Source organism: Leucoraja erinacea, chromosome 1 (genome assembly GCF_028641065.1).
Source record: "Leucoraja erinacea ecotype New England chromosome 1, Leri_hhj_1, whole genome shotgun sequence".
NCBI lineage: Eukaryota > Metazoa > Chordata > Chondrichthyes > Rajiformes > Rajidae > Leucoraja > Leucoraja erinaceus.
Window position 1 is genome coordinate 128,572,715 of NC_073377.1, and position 26,449 is coordinate 128,599,163.

Below are 26,449 nucleotides of genomic sequence, written 5' to 3' on the forward strand. Positions count from 1 at the left end.
AGAGGAGGTCAGTGAGATATGGGGGGGCCAGATGGTGGAGGGCTTTGTAGGTGAGGACCAGGATTTTGTAGGTGATCTGGTGGGAGATGGGAAGCCAGTGAAGTTGTTTGAGGACTGGAGTGATGTGATGCCAGGATTTGGTGTGGGTGATGAGTCGGGCAGCTACGTTCTGGACCATTTGGAGTCGGTTGATGTAGGTGGAGCTGATGCCAAGGAGAAGTGAGTTGCAGTAGTCCAGTCGGGAGGAGATAAAGGCATGGAAATGTTTCCAATGTTGGGGGTGTCCAGAACCAGGGGTCACAGTTTAAGAATAAGTGGTAGGCCATCTAGGACTGAGATGAGGAGCAGCTTTTTCACCCAGAGAGTTGTGAATCTGTGGAATTTTCTGCCACAGATGGCAGTGGAGGCCAATTCACTGGATATATTAAAGAGATAGACAAAGCTCTTAGGGCTAATGGAATCAAGGGATATGGAAAGAAAGCAGAAATGGAGTACTCATTTTGGATGATCAGCCATGATCATATTGAATGGCGCTGCTGGCTCGAAAGGGCGAATGGCCTACTCATGCACCTATTTTCTATGTTTGTATGTTTCTAATAAGTTACAAGGTAGGAAAGAAGGGAGAGTGGGATTGATCACATTTTTCTGGAAGCTGGCATGGACCCAAGGTGGCCATGGTTTCCTTCTGTGTCATAATTAGTAAACAAGGAAGGGTGGATGTTTCAAGCTCGCAAAAAGTCTGGATAAATAATATTTTCATTGGGCAGCTATCTCCAAATAATGCACACACCATGGCTGCTCAGAGAAACATTTTGAAATTTATGCTGGTTAAATAACTTGTTAGCAGCTTGAAATTATTAAAGGATCATTATGACAGGTGTGCTGTGATTAGCTGGCAGCTTTTCATTATCACTGGGAATATTGGATTCTCTAAGTGCAAGTTTCAAGATTGCATGTTCCCACAATTTCACTGACTGAATTATAATGAAGAATATGAACTTCCGCAGTTTTTCAAAGTGAAGAAGCCCAAAAATCTTGCCCTTGATGAGAAATACAAGCTCTAGGCTCTACTATGAAGATTTGGTCTCTCTCAGCAGGCGTTACGAAAGAGTCCTTGACACCATCTCTCGCATAATTTTATACCTTATACTGAATACATTTTGAAGATTACAGAACATGCTTGAAGAGATTTGGCAAATTTGATGCAAATTAGGTTTCTATTTCTGACAAGGATGATAAAAGGAATTTTACAAAAATTGTCAGATCAAGGTTTAACAAGGTTTAACAATCACTGAAAAGTCTGAGGTACTCTGAAATCATCAAATGCATATTATGATAATCAGTGAACAGTATGCAAGAGGGTTGTGGCCCATATATTTCTCCACCCTTTTCAAAAACCTCCATTACTGAGCAAGGTTGGAATAATGTCAGTCTTATTTCCTTATAAATGGCTTGAATATAGCAATATTTCTGTATTTTTCTTTTCTTTTGCTACGTGAAACCTTATGGGATGAAGTGGCACATGTCTATGGATATAATATATAAGAGCAATTTGGAAATTTAAAAAAAAGAAGGCCGACCCTTTGGGGATGATGGGAATGTTATCCATGATATATTAATGATGTAATATTGCTCATAATGGTTAAACAATGTTCATGACCAGTTGGATCGCGAACCAAGTGAGTGAATGGATCGAGCACACCCTGTGGCATCTGTACAGAGTGGTAGTGGAAGGAGCCAGAACACCAGATCTTAAAGTGAGAATATAAGAAATTGCGTGTCTCATGAGACAACAATCAGAATTTTCAGGGACTTGAAATTTGCAAGAAATATGGGCAAAAGATGATGACTGTGTGCTGTTCCAGAAGAGTATCTAATGTACTCAATTATAGTATGACATCCAGATACCATACAAAAAAAAACACAGTATCTCTGGACACTTTACAATAATAAACCAAACAAAACTGTGGTAAGGGAACAACTGAACAAAATAGTCTCTTGGAGTTTGCATTTGCCACCAATTTTATAGGGCACGATTACAAAATTATTTTGAATTAGGATTAGCTTTAATATTGCCACATGTTCCAAGGTACAGTGAAATCCTTTGTATTTCATACTATCCAAATGGATCCGATATATCATACATAATTTTTTGCAAGGATGACGCTATATGGATTGAATGGTTGTTTTTGTTTTTTTTTAATTTAATGTTTTGAATATAATTGCTACTTCCAAAGTTTTGCTAAACAGTTACAGCAATGTGAGTGAATGGATGTTTTTATTGTAGGTCCTTCAGGAGCCCCCATTGTGCAGATGTTCAAGGCTACTTCACAGGCATTAGAAAAGGTAAGGCTTTTCCATTGCTTGGTTCATCAGTGTGGAATGTTTGAAGGAAATCATGTTGGTTTAGGACCACAGTTTTGTTTCGGTGGAGTTAGGGGGAGAGGGTTCACAATTGTCAGTATGGGGTGGGGCTGGTCATGTTGGGGTTCTTCAAAAATCACTGCAGGATGTGTTGAGTTGGGGACAGCCAGCCAGGAGTGATGATCATCATTCAAATTTGATATTGGTGGTGGTTAAAAGGGTGTCTGTGTAGAGGTGATGGGTACAAAGTGGGTTGTTAGGTTAGGAAAAGAGTGGGTGGATGCTAAATCTGAAGAATAGTTAGTAGGAGAATCCAGCGAGTGTTGAGTGCTTGTTGCTTTCAACACTCACTGTTTGAGTCCAAGTTTGAATGGTGGGGTGAGTGAGGGAACGGTCCTTGACTTAAAGCTGGGTAAGTAAATGACTTTAAGGGAACCTACTTACATTGGTTTTCCAGCTATGAACTCCAGCCTGCTTAAGTAAGTGATATAGAAGCAGGCGTCCTGAAATCTTGGGACTTCTGAAGTGGCCTGTAGGCCATACGAGCCACACAAACTCCAGATTTCCATACACAAATTGCACTTTGTTGAAAGCCACTCCGCACATCTATGGCCTGTGAGTCAAGTATAAGGATGACCCTGTTTTCCTTTTGAAGAAAATTATATTGTGTAGCACACTGACCAGGACTCAATTTCCAGTGAGTACATTCTTATAGGTGTGAGAAAACTCAGGCTTCATGCTGCCACATAATTTATGTAAAATTAGTCAGGATATTTTATACGTTGGCCTGATATACACATACCAAGCACCAACTTTAGAACTGCACAGATTTTCTATTCTTGTCACAGTCATAATGCACTCTGAATACTGATAGGGTTTTTTTTTGGAATGCCAACTACTGTGAAATCAGCTGTAGAGCCAACAAAAATATAATGGCTTTGAATTTTTTTAAATAAATCCATCATAGTTTCAATGACCATTATACTCCATGCATACATTGATAGCCCCCTGTGTCATTAAGCTAAGATGTGCTATATTTCAAACTGTCCTCCAATGTACATTCATAAAATGATTACTTTTTCTCCCTTCATTTTCTTTTCATTATTATTAGATAGCTATTGAATTCCACACGTTCACGTTCTAGGATTTAAGATTTCTGAGTTATCAGCAGTTCTGCTAAAACAGTACTGCGTGTATTATGAATTGTAATTTCACTGTCTGCTGCCATCAGTTGTGCACAGTGACATATAGGCTGCATTTTGTTCAATGTCACATCATTCGTTTCCTTTTAATCCCTTTGGGTTCTGTGTCAGCAGCATGATTCTGGCAACATTTAGAAATTATACCTGAGCATATTGCAAAGAGCAAAAAAAAACCTTGGCTGAGAACTTTGATATATTTCTGTTTTTTCACAAAATATTAAAGTGGTATAGTTATTGAGCTGTGACAAATGCTGCAATCATTCCATTACCTATGCACATTTCTGTAAAATAACATAATTCCCACGGTTAGGTTCAGTTTCCAAAGTCATTTCCATCTGTAAAAGATTATGCTATATAGATCATGAGTCTGCAGAAGGGTCTCGACACGAAACATCACCCATTCCTTCCCTTCAGACATGCCGCCTATCCCGCAGAGTTACTCCAGCAATTTGTGTCTATGTTCGTTGTAAATCAGCATCTGCATTTCATTCCTATGCATTAAACATTCATAGTTGTGCTTAATATTTACATAACTCTGGCCTTTACTTGAAGGTGTGAGTAATGTTGGATGATGAAACTTGCAATGATTGCAACTTTCTTCTACATATTTATTTAAAAAAACTGTAAGTAGCAATTCCTCCTCAATGGATATACTGTGTAATAGTGTGTCAACAATGAGTAATTTCTGAAAAAGACTGAGTCACACATAAAGGCATGGCTAAGGTCAATGAGTGTCAGGTCTTGAATGGATTACATAGCTGGTTAGTTTTATATTGTGTAAAATACACCATCAGGCAAAATCAGATTCAATCAGTCACTTTGCATGTTGCAAAGGATGTCTTAGCACCTTCATGGCAAACACTGACTTGCCACAAGTTCTCTGCCATAAAAAAATATCAATAGGAATCATTTCACAGATATCTTACTAACATATTTCTTCCCTTTGAACAATGGCACTCAGTGGTTGCATTCTCACCCCTGGTCAGAGGTTTATAAGCTTTAGTCCCACTCCAGGGATGTACAGAATCAATACAGTAAGCTGCCCTAACAGGATTACTTACTTGAATAAGGAATCGCTTACTTGAATAACAAATTACACAAAGGCTTCATCTAATTTGTCAAAGAAGAACTGAGAAGACCTCCCTGTCCAACACTGACCCCTCAACCACATCAATTAAGACAAAATCACTATAACAATATTATTTCTGAGATCATGCTCTGGAGATATTGGCTGTCATATTTCTTGCATTATGACTGTAACCGCATTCCAAAAGTCATTGTTAGGCAGAAAATGCCTAGGGATGTCTTGAGATTGTGAAGACTAAAACGGAATGCCTACACCTAGGTATGTTACAAAACCTACCTGAATCGTGGCTGAGCATCTGCCCCACCCCGTGTGCGCGATTTTGGTGCTGTTTAGAGGGGGCGGGTTTAAAACGCGATTTTTTACTAGGCTGTTGCAATCGAAAATGTTCAGCCTAGTAAATCATTAACGGAAAATCACTGAAAGACCCCGTCGCAAAAGGTATTATTAGTTTTTATGGCCTTGTAAAATAGTTATAGTAGTTTAAAAATCACTCTCTCAACCCGCAACCTCTCGCAGCCCCAGGGTTTTATAAAGCAACCTTATTTTTACATTAAAAGGGGCTTCTTAAGAACCCTGTATATAAAGTTTTCTATAGCGAGTAGTTCATTTTGGGGTCTTTATATCCCGCAGTATTTTTCTGGGCACTTGAGGGCACAAATCCAGCGCAATGTGAACATTCTAAACCAGCGCGTTCACAGGAATCCACTAGAAAACCGATTTAAATTGACTTTAATTTACAGCAATTGAACACTAAATTCCTTCCATTTGGCCTATAAATTGATGTAAATGAGATTTAAAAATCATGTTTTATTGTGAATTATTTGTGAATATTATTTGGACACTTGGGCTATTTAAAAATGTTAATCATTTATTAAGAAATGGATAGATGTTTAGATCTAGTAATTGAAGTTTGAAATTAGCTACAATTGGGTAACTAACTAATTATATGCTTTAATTTCAGGTAATCCGAGTAAGATTATTTTATATTTGTTTCAAGATGCTTCAATCTATGATAACTGAAAATTTCATTCAGTTCTCTTAATTTTTAAAAAAGTTATGGGCTTTTGACTGTCCACGATCACAGCTTTTTTGTTATGTCCATAGAAAATCAATAGGGAACAAGATGCTAATTTCCGAGTATGAAAATGGCCATAACTTTTTTATTACTTGAGATATGAAAGTGAATTAGGTGTCAAATTAAACTTATTGTTATGCTTTATCTGATGGGATAAATTGCAGACTTGATTTTTTAAAATCTCAAAATTTTGTAACATTGCTACTACACCTTCCAAATTGTAAACTAAGAGCAGACTAGCCTTCAGTTCTCTGATTCTGGAGGAGCTGTTTCTCGTTTAGATAGTGCATCACATGCACATGGGGATAGTAGGTTTTATAAGGATATCAACAAAATTAATTTTGACAACACTTTGCATGAGAACACATTCTCAGGAAGAGAGAAGACAGCGCATCCAATTTGATGTGAGATGCTATTGATGACAGTAAAGTCATAACATTGAGAGGCTGTGTATCAAATGATCATTGTTTGCAGTATTTATACTGTAGCAAACAACTGGCTATCAAGTAATTTATAACATGCCAACCCTGAGGTGAGAGTTTTTATTGGGTGCATCTGTATTCTAGGGAAAGAAAAGAACGATAACAAGAGTGATAACAAGTTATGTCCATTTTCATTACCCATTCTGTGATAGGGGAGAAGCTTGGGACAGAGTGGGGGTAATTTCACACCTTCTATGATATTCACTTGCTTTGTTGCTACGCCTTTCCTTTCAAATACGAGATACAGCAGGTGAGGCTGAAAGGTTTTACAGAGATACAAGAAGTTGCAAATTCTGGTTTAGTACAATATCAAGACATAAAGTGCTGGAATGATTCAGTTGTTCAGACAACATCTCTGGAAAACATCACATGCCAGGAGATTGTTATCAAACCCAATCTCAAAACTCAAGGCAAGAGTCAAGAGTGTTTTATTGTCAAAGATAGACACAAAGTGCTGGAGAAACTCAGTGGGTCAGGCGATGTCTCTGGAGTAAAAGTGACATTTCAGATTGGGACCCTTCCTTAGACTGAAAGTGGGGGTTGGGGGTGGGTTGGTGAAGAGCTGGAGAAACAAGAGAACTGCAGAATCTGAAGAAGGGATTCTGCCTGAAACGTTGCCTATTTCCTTCGCTCCATAGATGCTGCTGCACCCGCTGAGTTTCTCCAGCATTTTTGTGTACCAAAGAACTGCAGATGCTGGTTTATACCAAAGATAGACACAAAGTGCTGGAGTAACACAGCGGGTCAGGCAGCATCACACACACACACAAGCACGCACATAATATATGCATAATATATACACTGAGGATGCCATCGCCACTGCTCTTCACACTGCACTGATGCACCCCTCGAATACCAGGGGAGCTATGTGAGGATGCTTTTCATTGACTTTAGCTCCGCCTTTAATACCATCATCCCCAGCAGACTGGTCACCAAACTCATGGATTTAGGACTCTCCCAACCCATCTGCCTCTGGATCAAGGACTTTCTGTCTAACCGCCCCCAGACCGTCAGACTGGGCCATCACCTCTCCACCCCCATCACACTCAGCACCGGCTCCCCACAGGGCTGTGTGTTGAGCCCCCTCCTCTACGCCCCTCTACACCCACGATTGTGCCCCCGCCCACTCCACCAACACCATTGTCAAGTTTGCGGACGACACGACTGTGGTTGGACGTATCTCAGGAGGAGATGAGACAGCCTACAGGGAGGAAGTCCAAAGACTGGCAGCGTGGTGTTCAGACAACAACCTCATCCTAAACACCACAAAAACAAAGGAAATTATCATAGACTTCCGTAAGAACAGTGCAGCCCCCAAACCCCTATTCATCAATGTGGACTGTGTGGAAAGGGTCTCAGGCTTCAGATTCCTGGGCACACAAATTACGGAGAATCTCTCCTGGACTACAAACACCACCACAGCAGTCAAGAAGGCCCAGCAGCGACTCTACTTTCTGAGGATCCTCAGGAAAAACAACCTGGAGGAGAAGCTGCTGGTGTCCTTCTACCGCTGCTCCATTGAGAGTGTGCTGGCGTACTGTATAACCACATGGTATGCCAGCTGTTCTGCAGCGGACAGGGGAGCCCTTCAAAGGGTCATCAACACCGCACAAAAAATCACTGGCTGCCCACTGCCTTCCCTGAAGGACATCTTCAGCTCTCGCTGCCTTGGCAGGGCAGCCAACATCCTAAAGGACCCTTCCCACCCTGGACACAACCTGTTCCACCTGCTGCCCTCTGGCAGACGGTACAGGTCTTTCAAAACTTGCACAAACAGACTCAGAGATAGCTTCCACCCCATAGCCATACGTGAACTTAACAATGCAAAATAAGAAATAACATTCAACTGAATGGTTCTACCTCAGCTGCTATTGTTATTTATCTGTAATTTTTTTAAAATATGTATATATTTTTACCTTTTCTTATATATTTAAAATTGCTCTTGTGAATCGCACCGTGGGATTGACTTTTAAATTTTGTTGTACCATGTGCAATGACAATAAAGAGATTCATTCGATTAGTACTTCGTAAACACTATAATAAACAAAAAAATACTAATCCCGTAGATGTGTATATTTTCTTTGATCAGTCCATTTCCTTTAATCTTCTTTAATTCCTTGTCTCTCTATATACTCTCTATAGATTCATGGGCATTGGATCTAAGGCTTTTTCTTGGCATCATCTGAGGCTGACTTTGAAACTAATTCAGGGCTTAAGCAGATACATTTTGGATGCTAAAACCCAGAAGCTGAAGATGAATGGTTTATTTTGCAAATTCCTCTTCTCATATCATCCAAATGTTTATTCTAAGTCCTTTGTCATAATGCTGAAATCAGCTGTAACCAATTCTGTAATGGTTAGAACCCCATTTCTTTCAGTTGACCCTCATTCAAGGCAGCAAGTAATTTTCAAAGAGTAAACTTCATCATTTATTTCTTCACAAAATCATGGAAGGATCACGGCAGGGTAGAAAAATGTTCAGCCCACTGAATCAAAATCTACTCTACATATACACAATCCACCTTGTACCACTGCCTTGTCCACTCCCCAAACTCTACAAATTCTCTTATTTCAGATATGTATCCAGTTGCCTCGTGCATGCTAAATCTGCCCTCACTATGCTATCCCACCCAATACATTCTCGACCCAAACGATTAAATATATTAAAAAATATCTTTGTATCACAATGTGTTTTTCTACCAATAACTTTGATTTTACGTACCCGGGATCTGTACCACTCTCTCATTAGAAGTAGTTTATTTCTATCTGTTCATGAATTGAAATACCACTACCAGATCTCATGCAACCTTCCCAGTTAAAAAGGAATGCAAATCCACTTCTCCACTCCATTCATGTCACTAAAGTTTCTCATTCCTGGAATCGTTTTGGTAATTGCAGAAGACCACTGTAGCACAGTGGCAAAGGCGGAAGGAGGAAGGAACAGTGTCTCATTTCACCTGGTCTTACATTGTAATTCACCTCCCGCACCCTCGAAGTGCGCTCTGGGTGTTCTGAGGTTGGTTGCAGGAGGCGTCCCGGTGTAAGGAGTCTCAATGGTGACTGCAAGGTGAAGGAAACCTTGGTGTTCGCGGATTAACATGCTTGGGTCTAAGTGGCCACGAGAAACCCAGCAGCAGCATTGGGAACAATTGGATCACGCACTGCTGGAGACCCCACCGAGGTCAGGTGAGCATGGAGATCGTACACAGCCTCCAGTAGCACTGAGTGGTAGAGCAGCAGTGGAGGACACTAACATCATCACCAGGCCAGAACAATCCTTGCAATTCCGACCTCGTGCCCTTAAAGCCTCGTTAAGACTACATTTTTAAGAACTTTGAAACTTGAAGGATACAAGATGGTGCTGGATACATGGTAACTCTTGTGTACTGCCTCATCATAATCTATTATTCTCACAGTCTTGTACTTAAGTATGATTGTGCTTTTGTGTAGTAAGAATTTTACTGAATTGTATATTAAAAAAAATAACTTCACGCTACCTAGGTGCATGTAATAATGAAGTACCATTGAACCATTGATGAATTTCCCCCCGCTGTTACATATTTCCTGGTATCCAAAACTGGACATCATACACTTAAGGGGCTGTCCCACTTGGGCGACCTAATTGGTGAGTTTAGAAGAGTTTGAAAAAATTACATGTTGAAGACCTCTTTCGACTATGTAGAAGACCACCTTCGACCTCCTTCGACTATGTTGAAGACCAACTTCGACTAGCTACGACTAACTTCCGGAAAATTGGACACCGAATAGTGTAGAGTGAAGACGACCTCCTTCGATCTCCTTTGACCTCCCTTCGACTATGATGAAGACTATCTACGACTACCTTTGACTACCTTCGACTACCCTCGATTACCTACGACTAACATGCCGACCTACTACGACCTACTACGACCCACTACGACTAAACCTACGAGTAAAACAAGTATCAATTTTTTTCCATGGCGACCTTTTTTTACTCGCGGGCATTTTTTAACATATTGAAAACAATTCCGCAACCCAGCTGAGGCCTCGAGTACGCGGAGATCACTGTCGAGCATGAAGGAGAGTTACGAGGACCACCTATGACCTGATGTCGACCATACTGCGAGTATGAGTCGAGGGCAAACTCGCCAGAACTCGCAGATTAGGTCGCCCAAGTGGGACAGCCCCTTTAGAGGGGTAAAATAATGTTTTATAAAGATTCTGCATAATTTCCTTACTGTTCACATTAATAACAGTGGGCCTAAGATAGTGTGCATTGTAAACAAAATTAAGCCTGATCAAGGCTTCGGAGATCAGTAATATAACATGTTTCTGATTTGTATTCTTTTCCCTCTGCTTATTCAGATTCATTATATTTATTCCCCATATTCACTGCAAATAATAGACTCTCATCATTGTAATGAATGCCAGGCTTTTACTATATTGACTTTAAATTTAAAATTTGAAGGCTTTTGATGCTTTATTTAAATTGATAAATTTGAAATATTTAATGGATTTTTGTTTTATTTTTATGGAAGTAGACTTGTACCAAGGTCCACCATTAAGGAAGAAAGTCAAATTAATTAAAACCTGTAGTACAGACATTATTCATGTCACGAGTGATGTACATGAACACCAGCTATTATTTCAAAACTATGATTAACTTTGCACTGCGAACTATGATTAACTTTGCATTGCGAAGTGAGCTTTAAAATGTGAAATTCTGATGCTGGAACTTGTATTTATAGGAAATACATTTGCATTCTAACAAGACCTTGTTGACTTATGTTTAAGGCCTTATTGCAAATGAGAAACTAACTGATCAAAATAGCCCAAGGTCAGTCTGAGGAAAAGGCCCAATCCAAAATGTCATCTATCCATGTTCTCCAGGGATGCTGCCTGACCCGCTGAGTTACTCCAGCATTTTGTGTCTATCAGTGTAAGCCTCCATCAGTAGTTCCTTGTTTCGTAATTATCAAAAAATGTGTTTCCGTTTGAAGTATTTCTGCTCCCTATTTGCATCTCAAAGTCCTTGTCCTTTCCTAGCACACATTGCTTCCACTTCTCTCAATCTACAACAACCCCAGCCATTTTGGCTTCTGATCATGATTCTCCAGAAGCCTACTTCAGCAAAATCAAACCTCCCAGGCTCTGGCCAACTCATAAATCTGCCCAGGGGCTGGATAAGGCTCTAGGAACCTCTGCTGAAGCAAAGCTCTGGCTTTGTGACTGGCATGGACTTGTCCTTTCCAATGTCTTGCATACACCAATTATGCACAAAATAATTTGACATTATTGTAATTATTTTATTTTTAATAACTGTATTTTACTTGTATTTTTAAAGTAATGCTGCATAACATGGGAGCTCAGAGGGCACATTCTGTATGTACTTCTATAGGTGCATGCAACAAAATGGATGCACAAAGTTACTGTTAATAAAACAAATATTCCAACTATTTTACAGAGCTCATGATTATATGAGTTGGATTATCCGATAATCTATGTTTTTAATCTGTGTGAATGCTCACCTGCATTCACAGCTGTACATTCTTGGACCCAACCAATAAGTAACTCCATTTACCAGATGCCATCCAATAACTCACTGCTTCCTCACTTTTCTACAGTGCACATTGTTCGGCACGGACTTGTAGGGCCGAGATGGCCTGTTTCCGTGCTGTAATTGTTACATGATCTACTCACCATGCCAAGGAGATCAGGCAAGACAGATGGGAGGTGGTAACCATCTTGATGTTTTGGTTTTGTGTGTGTGTAATATCACGTATCAGATTTGTATACTAAAAGGGTTTTAATCCATGAATTTGTGTGAGTAAAAATAACAATTTATTGTAAAATTAGTTGATTGCCCCTCATGGTTACTCAGTGACAAGATAATGAGGGCTGGAGAAATGAGATCTTGAGCAATGGAGAGCTCTAGTTCTTTACACATTTTCAGATATTATAATATGATTAGAATTAGCATTGTGGGTCACACAATGATTATCAAGTTAAACAATAATCTCTTGTAAATCAGCATTCTGACAGCCTCTGGCTGATCTTCTGACCAAATTATTTCAAATTCGATTTTTAAACTAGATTTTACACATGAGGAAACATATTGCACCATTCCAGATGTGTCACCAGTAGATAAAGAACATTAACATATTTTTCAAATTCTAGTGATGTCTCTCAGGAATTTATTTAATTGTGGGGACATTTACATTTCTCTAATCATAAAAATGTGTGCTCAGATGTTTCCATGTTCATGATCATGCACATGTCAGGCTTAATGGTAATTATAAGAATTTGTAAGTTATACTGGTCCACATACTGTAGGTTGTAACAAGCTCTATTTGAGAATTTTAAATAAAGCATCTGCCTCCTGTAATACTGACCCAAAGCCACTAGCTTGATGCAAAAAGGTCACCTCAATATGAAATATGCACTAATAAAATATTTGCACAATGTAAGCTTCGAAATCAAAGAACATTATTTGCAATTTTGATACACACTCAGGCCTTGAAATTTGGAAACAGATCCCTTTGCCCTGGACATCAATTATTTCTGAAAAAAGAGCTGCTGCTGTTATTCTCACAATGATGGCACCGTGGGTTATTGCAGGCCTAATTGGTAATGGATGGTAGGGTAGGACATTGCCATATCTGCAGTGGATCAAAGATAAATGATGATTTGGAAACATGTGGGGATATTGCAAATGCCAGGGAGGGGATGTTGAGGGAGTGACCATTGATGGATATGTTGAGGATTTTTTAGTCAGCCACTGGCCATATTTGAAAGTCAAGAATCTTGCACCTGGGATGATGGTGGGGATCATTTATTTTGGGGTCAAGAAGATGTCCATGTTTTATATTCAGGATTGTTTACCATAGTGAAGCTAATATTTCAGGTCAGATTAATCATGAAAATGTGTCTTCAACCATTGAGCCTCTTATTACATATTCGAGAAAACAAGAAATGAGAATAGGAGCAGGCTGTTAGACATATCCTGCTATTCAATAAAATTATAGTTGCTTTCGCCTTGTTCTAAGGCCAATTTAATTGCTTGATCTCCATATACATTGGCTCCCATCTATAAAACATACCTATTTTCCATGGTAATACTCAATTAAACCGTTTTTTAATTTTTTAAAGGTTCATCATGTTCTTGACTATAGAAATTCTTCCTTATCGCTAAGTTAAGGGAGACAACCCATTAATATGTACCTATGTGTTTAATAAGGAACTGCAGATGCTGGAGAATCGAAGGTTACACAAAAAAGCTGGAGAAACTCAGCGGGTGCAGCAGCATCTATGGAGCGAAGGAAATAGGCAACGTTTCAGGCCGAAACCCTTCTTCAGACTGATCGGGGGCGGGGGGGGGGCGGGGACAAGAAAGGAAAAAGGAGGAGGAGCCCGAAGGCTGGGGGATGGGAGGAGACAGCAGGGGGACTGAGGAAGGGGAGGAGACAGCAAGGACTAACGAAATTGGGAGAATTCGATGTTCATGCCCCCAGGATGCAGACTCCCCAAACGGAATATGAGGTGCTGTTCCTCCAATTTCCGGTGCTGCTCGCTGTGGCCATGGAGGAGACCCAGGACAGAGAGGTCGGAGATGGAGTGGGAGGGGGAGTTGAAGTGCTGAGCCACCGGGAGGTCAGCTTGGTTATTGCGGACCAAGCGGAGGTGTTCGTCGAAACGATCGCCCAACCTCCGCTTGGTCTCACCGATATAGATCTGCTGACATCTAGAGCAGCGGACGCAATAGATGAGGTTGGAAGAGATGCAGGTAAACCTCCGTCGCACCTGGAACGATTGCTTTGGTCCTTGAACGGAGTCGAGGGGGGAGGTAAAGGGACAAGTGTTGCATCTCTTGCGGTTGCAAGCGAAAGTGCCTGGGGAGGGGGTGGTACGAGAGGGAAGGGAAGAATTGACAAGGGAGTTATGGAGGGAGCGGTCTTTGCGGAAGGCAGATATGGGGGGAGATGGGAAGATGTGGCGAGTGGTGGGGTCACGTTGGAGGTGGCGAAACTGACGGAGGATTACTTTTTGTATGTGACGGCTGGTGGGGTGAAAGGTGAGGACTAGGGGGACTCGGCCCGTGTTGCGAGTGGGGGGATGGGGAGAGAGAGCAGTGTTGCGGGGTATGGAAGAGACCCTGGTGCGAGCCTCATTTATGGTGGAGGAGGGGAACCCCCGTTCCCTGAATAATGAGGACATTTCAGATGTCCTGGTGTGGAACGCCTCATCCGTGGAGCAGATGCAGCGTAGACGGAGGAATTGGGAGTAGGGGATGGAGTCCTTACAGGAAGCAGGGTGGGAAGAAGTGTAGTCCAGATAGCCATGGGAGTCAGTGGGTTTATAGTGTATGTCGGTCAGAAGTCTATCACCTGCAATGGAGATAGTGAGGTCAAGGAATGGTGGGGAAGTGTCGGAAATGGTCCAGGTGTATTTGAGTGCCGGATGGAAGTTAGTGGTGAAGTGGATGAAGTCAGTCAGTTGTGTGCGGGTGCAGGAGGTGGCACCAAAGCAGTCATCGATGTAGCGGAGGTAGAGGTCGGGGATGGTGCCCTGGTATGTATTGAACAAGGATTGCTCGACGTAACCTACAAATAAGCAGGCATAGCTGGGGCCCATGCATGTGCCCATAGCTATGCCTTGTATTTGGAGGAAATGGGAGGAGTCGAACGTGAAGTTATTGAGGGTAAGGACCAGCTCCGCTAGGCGGAGGAGAGTGTCAGTGGCTGGGTATAGGTTGCTTCTCTGGTCGAGGAAGAACCGGAGGGCTTTGAGACCCTCATGTACCTATGTTCCCTGGTTATAAATTCCATCGCAAGAGGATACATCTTCGCACCATCTACACTAAGAGTCTTATATGTTTCAATAAGGTTACCTCTGCTTTTAAACTCCATTGAAGTGAGTTCTAACCTGCTCAACCTTTCCTTGTGAGACAAACTATCAATATGCTATGGATCACCACTGTCTAGAAACTCAACTGGACAATATATCATATATATACACTGTATATGATATATTAAGTTTATCATCATTTGTCATGAATTAATTAAAATATTAGGATTAAATATCATCAATAAATAAAACAAACTGATTATTTGCTCTTACGTCTTGTATCTATGTGGCCAAAACCATGGCAAAGCATTATTAGAAACGTAGTTAACTTTACTGTGAGTGTCAGTCCACTGGAAGAAGAGAAGTAAAACTAGACTATTCAGTGAACCGATGATGGGTGCTAAGCATCATCTAAACATTTGGGACAACAAGGTTACTAAATTGGAAAACTGGACAAGGAATAATGGTCTCCTGCTGGCATGAGTTTCGGAGTTTCAAAGGTGTCAAATTGAGATATCTAACCATACTCAGTGATACTGTCAAGATGAATGTCATACAGAAGGAGCTTAGAGGGGACTAATCATCCTCAGAGTTAGGCTGGCAAATTCTTTTAGATCAGGTCTATGACGGTTTAACCTGTAAACTGGTGGTTAAAGTTTACTAAATTGTAGACGTGTTTACGTTACATGGTGATTAGTAATAAAGAGTTTGAAGTATGATTGAGTTGAGGGGTCCTTTGTCTGAAGTGGTAATTGGCCGAAGAGTGAACATCCTCAGTAAAGATCGGCAACCTTGTTCAAATGATATCAGAGCATTTAGATAACATTGTCAGAATTGCTTAACCTTTGTCAGTGGAAAATTACAGGCTGTGGATGGCGCCAGACAGTCTGAGCCTCAGATTGATATACAGGATTGTGAAAGATCTAGGTGTTCTCCACATTTCCCCTTAATTGATAATATGCATAAAAACTCTGCAAATAAACTTAAATGCATTGATATGATTGGATTACAGCAAAGGAATTGTAAATAATGTAAATAATGTTGCAAGACAGTTACCCTGCTGTTTGTTGATTGGCCAAAGTGTTAAGCCCTGGCAGAATTGTTTTATGTTCCAGAGTAAATGTTGCATTATTCAATTGACTAGCTTCCTTCCAGAAGCTTCCGTAAGAAACATTGTTTAAGACTCTCTATAATTGGGTTGGGGAACTGTCAATAATGTATTGATGTAATTGATATGTATGATTGGATTGTTTGGGGACCACCCCGATGTAGTTCAGCCCCTCAAAGTTCATGGACCTATAAAAGGTAGCCCCGTTTTAGATTGGTGTCGATCTTCTGGAAGGGCGCTTGGGATTGTGTGATCTTTTGGCCATTGTCTACTTGCACCAGGCTAAAGGGCTTGGCCAGGCAGAGACAAGGATCAAACCTGTGGCGGTTTAGGTATCATATAGGGGAATTTGTGTTTGTTCTAAAACTAAAGATTAGTTGGTCCAGAGCTTGAATCAGTGTTTTTACTGAACTGGACTAGGGGGGTAAGCTTTAGGTGCGTATTTACAAAGTGATGTGGAGGTCGATTTTCTTTGAAGTTACCAGCTAAAATTAGTACATTTTGAGCCGTTAATAATGGTCTTGCAATACACTATGAAGCAGTTCATGATGTTACAAGTGTCTTGTGCATGCATCACAGATTCAATGGGCTGAAAGACCTGTTTCTCTGTATCTCAAAAAAACTAATAAAAACAAATTACGATTGCTGAAAGGCATGGAATCAAGAATTACCAATGAGCTGACTACAATGCTGAAGAAATTTCTCCTTAATAAGACAATTGACACAAAATGAAGTAAATAATACCTCAAAATGGTATCCATGATGAATAATTTTTGATGCTAGTATTGAGGGCATCAGTGCAGGGAATATGTCATTTTTGGAAATCTGGAAATTATATTAGCCAATTTTGGAAATATTGGCTAATATACTCTGTTGTACACGCATCCTTACACATCTTGCCTGTGTCTTTGCTGCACTCCTCCTCCTTTGCAAAAGTCTCATGGAGTTACCGTACAGATGATTGGAGGCTATAGTCTTGCAAAGGCAGAGATTTTCAGATGTGCTTGAAGCAGCTGAGCTAAGAAAGTGGAAATATAAAAATGACTTTAAAATTTTACTGCTAGGCATACGTCCTGATTGGTAGAGTTTTTCATCAGTGGGTTCTGAATTGATGTGTGTCTGACAATTACATTGAAGTCAGTAATTATGGCATTTGAAGTCCCTGGCTTTGTGTGATCATTAAAATCCATGCAGCATTGTATTGAGGACCCGAGGCAGGATCTCCACGTAATGAACTCCACAGCTATGTCCATGGAGGTCCTTCATAAACTGCAGTTGCTGGTTTATACCGAAGATAGACACAAAATGCTGGATGAACTCAGTGGATCAAGCAACATCTCTAGAGAAAAAGAATAGGTTCCGGGTCACAACCCTACTTCAGGTGGAGAGGAGAGGTGGGGGCGGTGTGGAGGAGGAAATAGGACATGCCCCCATCTTACTAGATCCTCCATCAAGATCTCTAATAATATTTCTAGAAATCATAAGCCCTGTTCTTGCTGATGTAGTACCACTTTTCAACATTCTCCAGCTTCCTGCACTACCCTAAGCTTCATGCTCAAATAGACATTAGGGCGTTACAGCTTTGATTTCCACGATGAACATGTAAATGATACTGGTAACATATAGGAATTGTATAGTTTGTCAAACAACATGAAGATGGTACAGTGCCTGAATTTCAATAAACAGGCACAACTAATTGTGCATCCTTATCCCTGGATCTGATTTAAGGGGCAATCATATTAACACCATAATGCTTCTGGATACCCTTGATTAATCCCCTCAAGGAATTCATAGTTAGTAAAGCCTTCAGCATATCTTTCTTTTAACAAGTGAGGTAGTAAAAAGACTATGTTACGAGGCTTATAATCTGTATAATACATTTTTGGTTTTGTTGGGATTAAATGTGAACAAGACATTTACCTCAACACTCGAGCTGTCTCCTCCCATCCCCTCGCCCTCGCCCTCGGGCTCCTCCTCCTCCCTTTTTTCTTCCTTTCCCCCCACCCCCCATCAGTCTGAATAAGGGTTTTGGCCCGAAACGTCGCCTATTTCCTTCGCTCCATACATGCTGCTGCACCCGCTGAGTTTCTCCAGCATTTTTGTGTACCTAAGACATTTAGAATTGTGCTTGCAACATTTTGTTAGTTAGTGAAGCTACAGCATTTTTTGTTATTCATTTGCTTACTATTCTGCAGTGATGCAACAGATATTGGTCATACATTTCAGTTATAATTAATATACCTGCCACCACATAACTACATTAACCATATAACCATATAACAATTACAGCACGGAAACAGGCCATCTCGGCCCTACAATTCCGTGCCGACACAACTTTTTTTCCCTTAGTCCCACCTGCCTGCACTCATACCATAACCCTCCATTCCCTTCTTATCCATATGCCTATCCAATTTATTTTTAAATGATACCAATGAACCTGCCTCCACCACATCCACTGGAAGCTCATTCCACACCGCTACCACTCTCTGAGTAAAGAAATTCCCCCTCATATTACCCCTAAATTTCTGTCCGTTAATTCTGAAGTCATGTCCTCTTGTTTGAATCTTCCCTATTCTCAAAGGGAAAAGCTTGTCCACATCAACTCTGTCTATCCCTCTCATCATTTTAAAGACCTCTATCAAGTCCCCTCTTAACCTTCTGCGCTGCAGCGAATAAAGACCTAACTTATTCAACCTATCTCTGTAACTTAGTTGGTGAAACCCAGGCAACATTCTAGTAAATCTCCTCTGTACTCTCTCTATTTTGTTGACATCCTTCCTATAATTGGGCGACCAAAATTGTACACCATACTCCAGATTTGGTCTCACCAATGCCTTGTACAATTTTAACATTACATCCCAGCTTCTATACTTAATGCTCTGATTTATAAAGGCTAGCATACCAAAAGCTTTCTTTACCACCCTATCTATATGAGATTCCACCTTCAAGGAACAATGCACGGTTATACCCAGATCCCTCTGTTCAACTGTATTCTTCAATTCCCTACCATTTACCATGTACGTCCTATTTTGATTTGTCCTGCCAAGGTGTAGCACCTCACATTTATCAGCATTAAACTCCATCTGCCATCTTTCAGCCCATTTTTCCAAATGGCCTAAATCACTCTGTAGACTTTGGAAATCCTCTTCATTATCCACAACACCCCCTATCGTGGTATCATCTGCATACTTACTAATCCAATTTACCACACCTTCATCCAGATCATTGATGTACATGACAAACAACAAAGGACCCAACACAGATCCCTGAGGCACCCCACTAGTCACCTGCCTCCAACCCGATAAACAGCCATCCACCATTACCCTCTGGCTTCTCCCATTCAATCACTGTTGAATCCATCTTGCTATTCCTGCATTTATACCCAACAGTTGAACCTTCTTAACCAACCTTCCATGAGGAACCTTGTCAAAGGCCTTACAAAAGTCCATATAGACAACATCCACTGCTTTTCCCTCGTCAATTTCCCTAGTAACCTCTTCAAAAAATTCAAGAAGATTAGTCAAACATGACCTTCCAGGCACAAATCCATGTTGACTGTTCTTAATCAGACCCTGTTTATCTAGATGCTTATATATATTATCTCTAAGTATCTTTTCCATTAATTTGCCCACCACTGAAGTCAAACTAACAGGTCTATAATTGCCAGGTTTACTCTTAGAACCCTTTTTAAACAATGGAACAACATGCGCAGTACGCCAATCCTCGGGGACTATTCCCGTTTCTAATGACATTTGAAATATTTCTGTCATAGCCCCGGCTATTTCTACACTAACTTCCCTCAATGTCCTGGGGAATATCCTGTCAGGACCTGGAGACATCCACTTTTATATTTTTCAAAAGTGTCAGTACTTCTTTTACTTTGAACCTCATAGTATCCATAGCTACTCTACTAGTTTCCCTTACCTCACATAATTCAATATCCTTCTCCTTGGTGAATACTGAAGAAAAAAAATTGTTCAATATCTCCCCCATCTCTTTTGGCTCTGCAGAGAGCTGTCCACTCTGTCTCTCCAATGGACCAATTTTATCCCTCGTTATCCTTTTGCTATTAATATAGCTGTAGAAACCCTTTGGAATTTACTTTCACCTTAGCCAAAGCAACCTCATATCTTCTTTTAGTTTTTCTAATTTCTTTCTTAAGATTTTTTTTACATTCCTTATACTCCTCAAGCACCTCATTTACTTCATGCTGCCTATAATTATTGTAGATCTCCTTCTTTTTCCGAACAAGATGTCCAATTTCCCTTGAAAACCAGGGCTCTTCCCAATTTTTACTATTTCCTTTCAAGAGTCAAGTCAAGAGTCAATTTAATTGTCATTTGGACCCCTTGAGGTCCAAACGAAATGCCGTTTCTGCAGCCATACATTACAAACAAATAGACCCCAGACACAACATAATTTACATTTTACATAAACATCCATCACATTGCTGTGATGGAAGGCCAAAAAAAACGTATCTCTCCACTGCACTCTCCCCCCCCCCACGATATCAGAGTTAAAGTCAAAGCCCCCGGCTGGCGATGACGATTGTCCCGCAGCCATTAAAGTCACGCCGGGTGATGCAAAGGTCGCACACCGGGTCTTGATGTTGGAGTCCCCGGCGTGCGCTCGCAGAGTCCCGCGGCCATTCCAAGCCGCGCGGGGCGGTGATGTTAGGCCCCGCTCCAGGAGCTCTTCGACCCCGCAACTCGGGCGGGAGAAGTCGCCGTTGCAGGAGCCCTGAAAAGCGGTCTCCCTCCAGGGACCCGCGGGCTCCCAGTGCCGCCGTCCGCAGACCCGCAGTTGCAGCCTCCGAATCAGCAGCAGCAGCAGCAGCAGCAGCAGCAGCAGCAGCAGCAGCAGCAGCAGCAGCAGCAGCGCTCCACCACCGCTCCACCCGCTCTGGACTCGGCCAGCTCCGCGACGGTGAGGTGAGTCGGCACCAGAGTCCCCGGTCTTCTCCTGTTGGAGGCCGCTCCTCATTGCAGCCCCAACGACAACGGAGACCCGACAAGAAAAGGTCGGGTCTCCCGTGCAGGGAGAGATTTAAAAGTTTGCCCCCCCCCCCCCCACCCCCCCCCACACACACACCCCAACCACAAATAACAAAAACTACATATAAACATAGACAAAAAATAATAAAAACGTGGACGGGCTGCAGTGGCCGCTGCTGACGAGAGTCGCGTCGCACTGTTCAACCGAACAGGAACATAAAGATTCTGTACTCTTAAAATTTCCCCTTTAAATGTCCTCCATTTCTCTTCTACATCTTTCCCATAAAACAAAATGTACCAGTTCACTCCTTTTAAATCATCTCGCATCTCATCAAAGTTAGCCTTTCTCCAATCAAAAATCTCAACCCTAGGTCCAGTTCTGACCCACTCCATAATTATATTGAAACTAATGGTATTGTGATCACTGGACCCGAAGTGCTCCCCAACGCATACCTCCGCCAACTGTCCCGTCTCATTTCCTTTTTTTTTTTTTTTTTCAAATCTTTAAATCTAGGTAGTCGATGTGCTTCTTCAATTACTGGTGCCTCAGGTAAATTGAGTACATGTTTGATTAAATTGGCAGTGAACTCACGAGCGTTTTCCCCCTCAGCTCCCTCTTTCACTCCACGTATTCGTAGATTTTGACGTCTTGAGCGAGCTTCTAGTTCAACACATTTATCAGATACTTTTGTAAATTGGCTCTTGAGGCTGTCTAATTCTAACTTCATTGCCTCCATTTCTCCAGCCATCTCTTCCACAACAGCTTCCAAATCTTTCACTGCAATTGCATTTGCGGAAATAGTTTCATGCACAGCCTCAAACATCTTTGTGGACTCTTCTGCCACCTTAGTAATTTTCCCCGTTAGCTCTTCTTGCACATCATCAACTTTTTTTTGCAGAGCACCAATGCCCGCGAGTATTTTTTCATTACCAGCAATCAAGTTTAAATTTCCAGCTTTCACATCATCTTCAAATCTCTTACCGAGTTCCTTAATTCCTCCATTTCAGTTTTCTCTTTTGTGATCAACTCAGTCTTAGATCGTGTAGCCATTCCAGAATCCACTCCAGAGGTTAGTTTTGCAGTTTCTTGATGTTCCTGAGTCTTCAGCAGTTGTTTTGTCACTTTCCTCTGTGGGCTCTGACCTGGAGATGTGTTTTTCATTTAAAATGATTTTCCCTCCGTTAAATCCACGGCGCTTACTGATGACGTCATCAGCACCGCGACATGAAACTCCGGTAAGTCTTTAAAATCGGTCCCGACCTCCAGACCCGATTTTAACGCGAAAAATCACGATTTTTTCAGCGGAGCTAGAAGTTTTGCGACTGCTAGCAAAGCATGCCGCCACCGGAAGTCATCCCGTCTCATTTCCTAACAGGAGGTCCAGCACTGCCCCTCCTCTAGTAGGTACCTCTATGTATTGCTGCAAAAAACTATCCTGCACACATTTTACAAACTCCAACCCATCCAGCCCATTTACAGAATGTGTTCCCCAGTCTATGTGTGGAAAGTTGAAATCTCCCACAATCACTACCTTGTGCTTACTACTAATATCTGCAATCTCCTTACATATTTGCCCTTCCAATTCTCGTTCCCCGTTTGGCGGTCTATAATACACCCCTATAAGTGTTGCTACACCTTTCCCACCTCAATTCCACCCAAATAGCCTCCCTAGATGTGCCCTCCAATCTATCCTGCCAAAGCACTGCTGTAATATCTTCCCTGACTAGCAATGCAACACCTCCACCTCTTGCCCCTCCAATTCTATCACACCTGAAGCAGCGAAATCCTGGAATATTTAGTTTCCAATCACAGCCCTCCTGCAACCACGTTTCACTGATCGCCACAACATCATACTTCCAGGTGTCTATCCAGACTCTAAGCTCATCCACCTTTCTTACAATGCTCCTAGCATTAAAATATGCACATTTAAGAAACCCCCCGTCTCTTATTCTCTGTTTATTTCCTTTTTTTTCTTTCTCCTCTTGTATCCGAGTGCTTCCCTTTTCTGCTTCCTGCCTCCCATTCTGTCTACTAGCTTTCACTATTTGAGTCCCTCGCCCCAACCATTCTAGTTTAAAGTCTCCCCAGTAGCCTTTGCAAATTTCCCCGCTAGGATATTGATCCCCCTCGTGTTCAAGTGCAATCCATCCTTGCTGTACAGGTCCCACCTTCCCCAAAAGAAGTCCCAATGATCCAGGAACTTGAATCCCTGCCCTCTGCACCAGTCATTCAGCCACGCATTTATCCTCCACCTCGCTCCATTCCTACTCTCACTATCGCGTGGCACAGGCAGTAATCCTGAGATTGTTACCTTTTTGGTCCTTTTTCTTAACTCTCCTCCCAACTCCCTAAATCCTCCCTTCAGGACCTCTTTCCTTTTTTTACCTATGTCATTGGTACCTATATGTACCACGACCTCAGGCTCCTCTCCCTCTGATTTAAGGATATCTTGGATGCGTTGAGACACGTCCGAGACGTTGGCACCAAGGAGGCAGACCACCATCCTGGTCTCCCGACTGCGTCCACAGAATCGCCTATCCGACCCCCTAACAATAGAGTCCCCAATTACTATTGCCCTCTTTTTTTCCCTACCTTTTGGAGCAACAGGGCCGGTCTCTGTGCTGGAGGCCCGTCCGCTGTCACTACCCCCGGGTAGGCTGTCACCCCCATCCGTACTCAAACAGGAGTACTTATTTGCGAGGTGTACCGACATTGGAGTACTCATTCGTTCCTGCCTCTGCCCCTTGGCCTTCCTTAGCGTGACCCACATGTCTCTCTCCCGTGGTTTTGCTAAATTGCTAAATATATTACAAACAAACAAAATCAGGCCCATGAAAAAACAAAATGCAATTCACGGACATTGACATTTTCTGTGACCAGAGGTTCTACATGTTACTTACTGCCATTTCTGCATGAATTGCATTGGGTTTGTTATTTTTAGATGCCAAGTATAACTTCAGAGGGTACTATGTCCTGGTTTTGTGAGGGGGGGTATTTAATGTGGTCTAAAGTGGTCCCCCAATGCAATATTCCAGCTCTCCACCAATTCCAATATTGGTGGCCAGTAAGCGGGTCGGGGGGGGGGGGGGGGGGGGGGGGGGGGGGGGGGGGGGTTCTGGAGCACTAGTATGGGTGTTGTGGGCCGAGGGGACTGGTTTCCAGAGGGCTAGTATGGACATTGTGGGCTGAATGGATTATTCAGTTGGCAGCTCAGTCACTCAGGCCTGGTGAGCCAGCAGTTCAGTCACTCAGGCCTGGTGGGCTGGCCACTCAGTTACTCAGGCCTGGTGGGCTGGCAGCTCAATCATTCAGGCCTGGTGGGCTGGCAGCTCAGTCACTCAGGCCTGGTGGGCTGGCAGCTCAGTGACTCAGACCTGGTGGGCTGGTAGCTCAGTCACTCAGGCCTGGTGGGCTGGCCGCCCAGTCACTCAGGCCTGGTGGGCTGGCAGCCCAGTCTCTCAGGCCTGGTGGGCTGGCAGCCCAGTCACTCAGGCCTGGTGGGCTGGCAGCCCAGTCACTCAGGCCTGGTGGGCTGGCAGCCCAGTCACTCAGGTCTGGTGGGGTGGCAGCTCAGTGACTCAGGCCTGGTCGGCTGGCAGCTCAGTCATTCAGGCCTGGTAGCCTGGAAGCTCAGTCACTCAAGCCTGGTGGGCTGGTAGCTCACTCACTCAGGCCTGGGGGGCTGGCAGCTCAGTCACTCAGGCCTGGTGGGCTGGCAGCTCAGTCACCCAGGCCTGGTGGACTGGCAGGTCAAAAACTGCCAGAAATTCTGCCCAAACAGGTGAGAGACTTTGAGAGAGAGAAGGGGGATGGTGGAGAATCAATTTTAGACATTTTTCATCTTTCTGCAGATCACACCAATGAAGGAGGAAAATCTATCCTGGTCTGGATCTCACATGGAGCCAATGAAGGGTGGGAGAAAAATACTGGGGTGAGGTTTAATACTTGCAGGGGAATACTTACTGATGGGTCAGAGGGACTCCTCCAGGCCTTGTACAGGGCTAATAGTTACTGATGGACTCCTTGACTCCTCCTGCTCTAATACTTACTGATGGGCCGAAGGAGCTCTTTTAATACAAAATCTGAGTGTAATTTCAGTGAAAGGCGCTTTTCTGGACTTTTGCTAGCCTGGCAAGGGCTTTTGCTGGCCTGGCAAGGTCTTTTTTGCACCAAAATGCTCCTCCTTGGCTAATACAGGCATTTTGGGCAAATGGGACTGGTTTGTCGGCTAATATGGGGCCTTGTGGGCCAAAATTTGTGGTTTCAGGCAGACCAAACAACTCATTTAATTTCATTTCCATTTCAATGTCAAGCACAGGGCAGGCCAAACAATTGATTTCATTTCCATTTCCATTGCAATTTCAAGCACAGGGCAGGACAATCAACTCATTGCATTTTCATTTCATTTCCATTGATTCAGATTCAATTTTAATTGTCATTGTCAGTGTACAGTACAGAGACAACGAAATGCATTTCAGCTTCAAGCACAGGGCAGGCCAAACAGCTCATTGCATTTTCATTGCATTTCCATTTCCATTGCAGTTTCAAGCACAGGGCAGGCTAAACAGCTCATTGCATTTTCATTTCATTTCCATTGTCATTGCAGTTTCAAGCACAGTGCAGGACAAAAAAGCTCATTACATTTTCATTTCATTTCCATTTCATTGCAGTTTCAAGCTCAGGGCAGGCCAAACAGCTCATTGCATTATTTCATTTCCATTTTCATTGCAGTTTCAAGCACAGGGCAGGCCAAATAGCTCATTGCCTTTTTCATTAAGGGCTAACAAATTATTTATCGCAAGTACATTGCAGTCTCACAGTTCAGTTGATTCACAGCTTAGAATCACAGTTGTGGCCTCTCCCTCACGATCTTTCAGAGTGACTGACTCACGTCCAGGAATCTGGTGTTTCATAGTCCTGCTCCCCGCCCCCCCGGAAGGGGTGTTACCTTCATCATAATGATTGACAGGCGCGAGGACCAATCAGCTGATCTCAAGATTTTTTAAACACTCATAACATTTTTATTTTTCATTGATCGGAAAAATCCTCGGGTTTGCCTCAGCGGAGGTGGACTGTGTGTAAGATGGCGAAAAAACATATAGGGTTGCATTCTTTCTAAAATCAATATACAGCACAGATAGGAAGTGGTCGAGATGAGCCTTTTAGTTATATAGATATCGTTCAGTGTACGAGGTTGAAGGTATAAATGATTTAAACCTTTTTACAATACTGGTTGCTGCAGTTGTTTATCTTTTGGTTGACCTTATGCGATTGAGGATTATTGTCAGTCAGTTTAGAGATACTGGGGGAAAG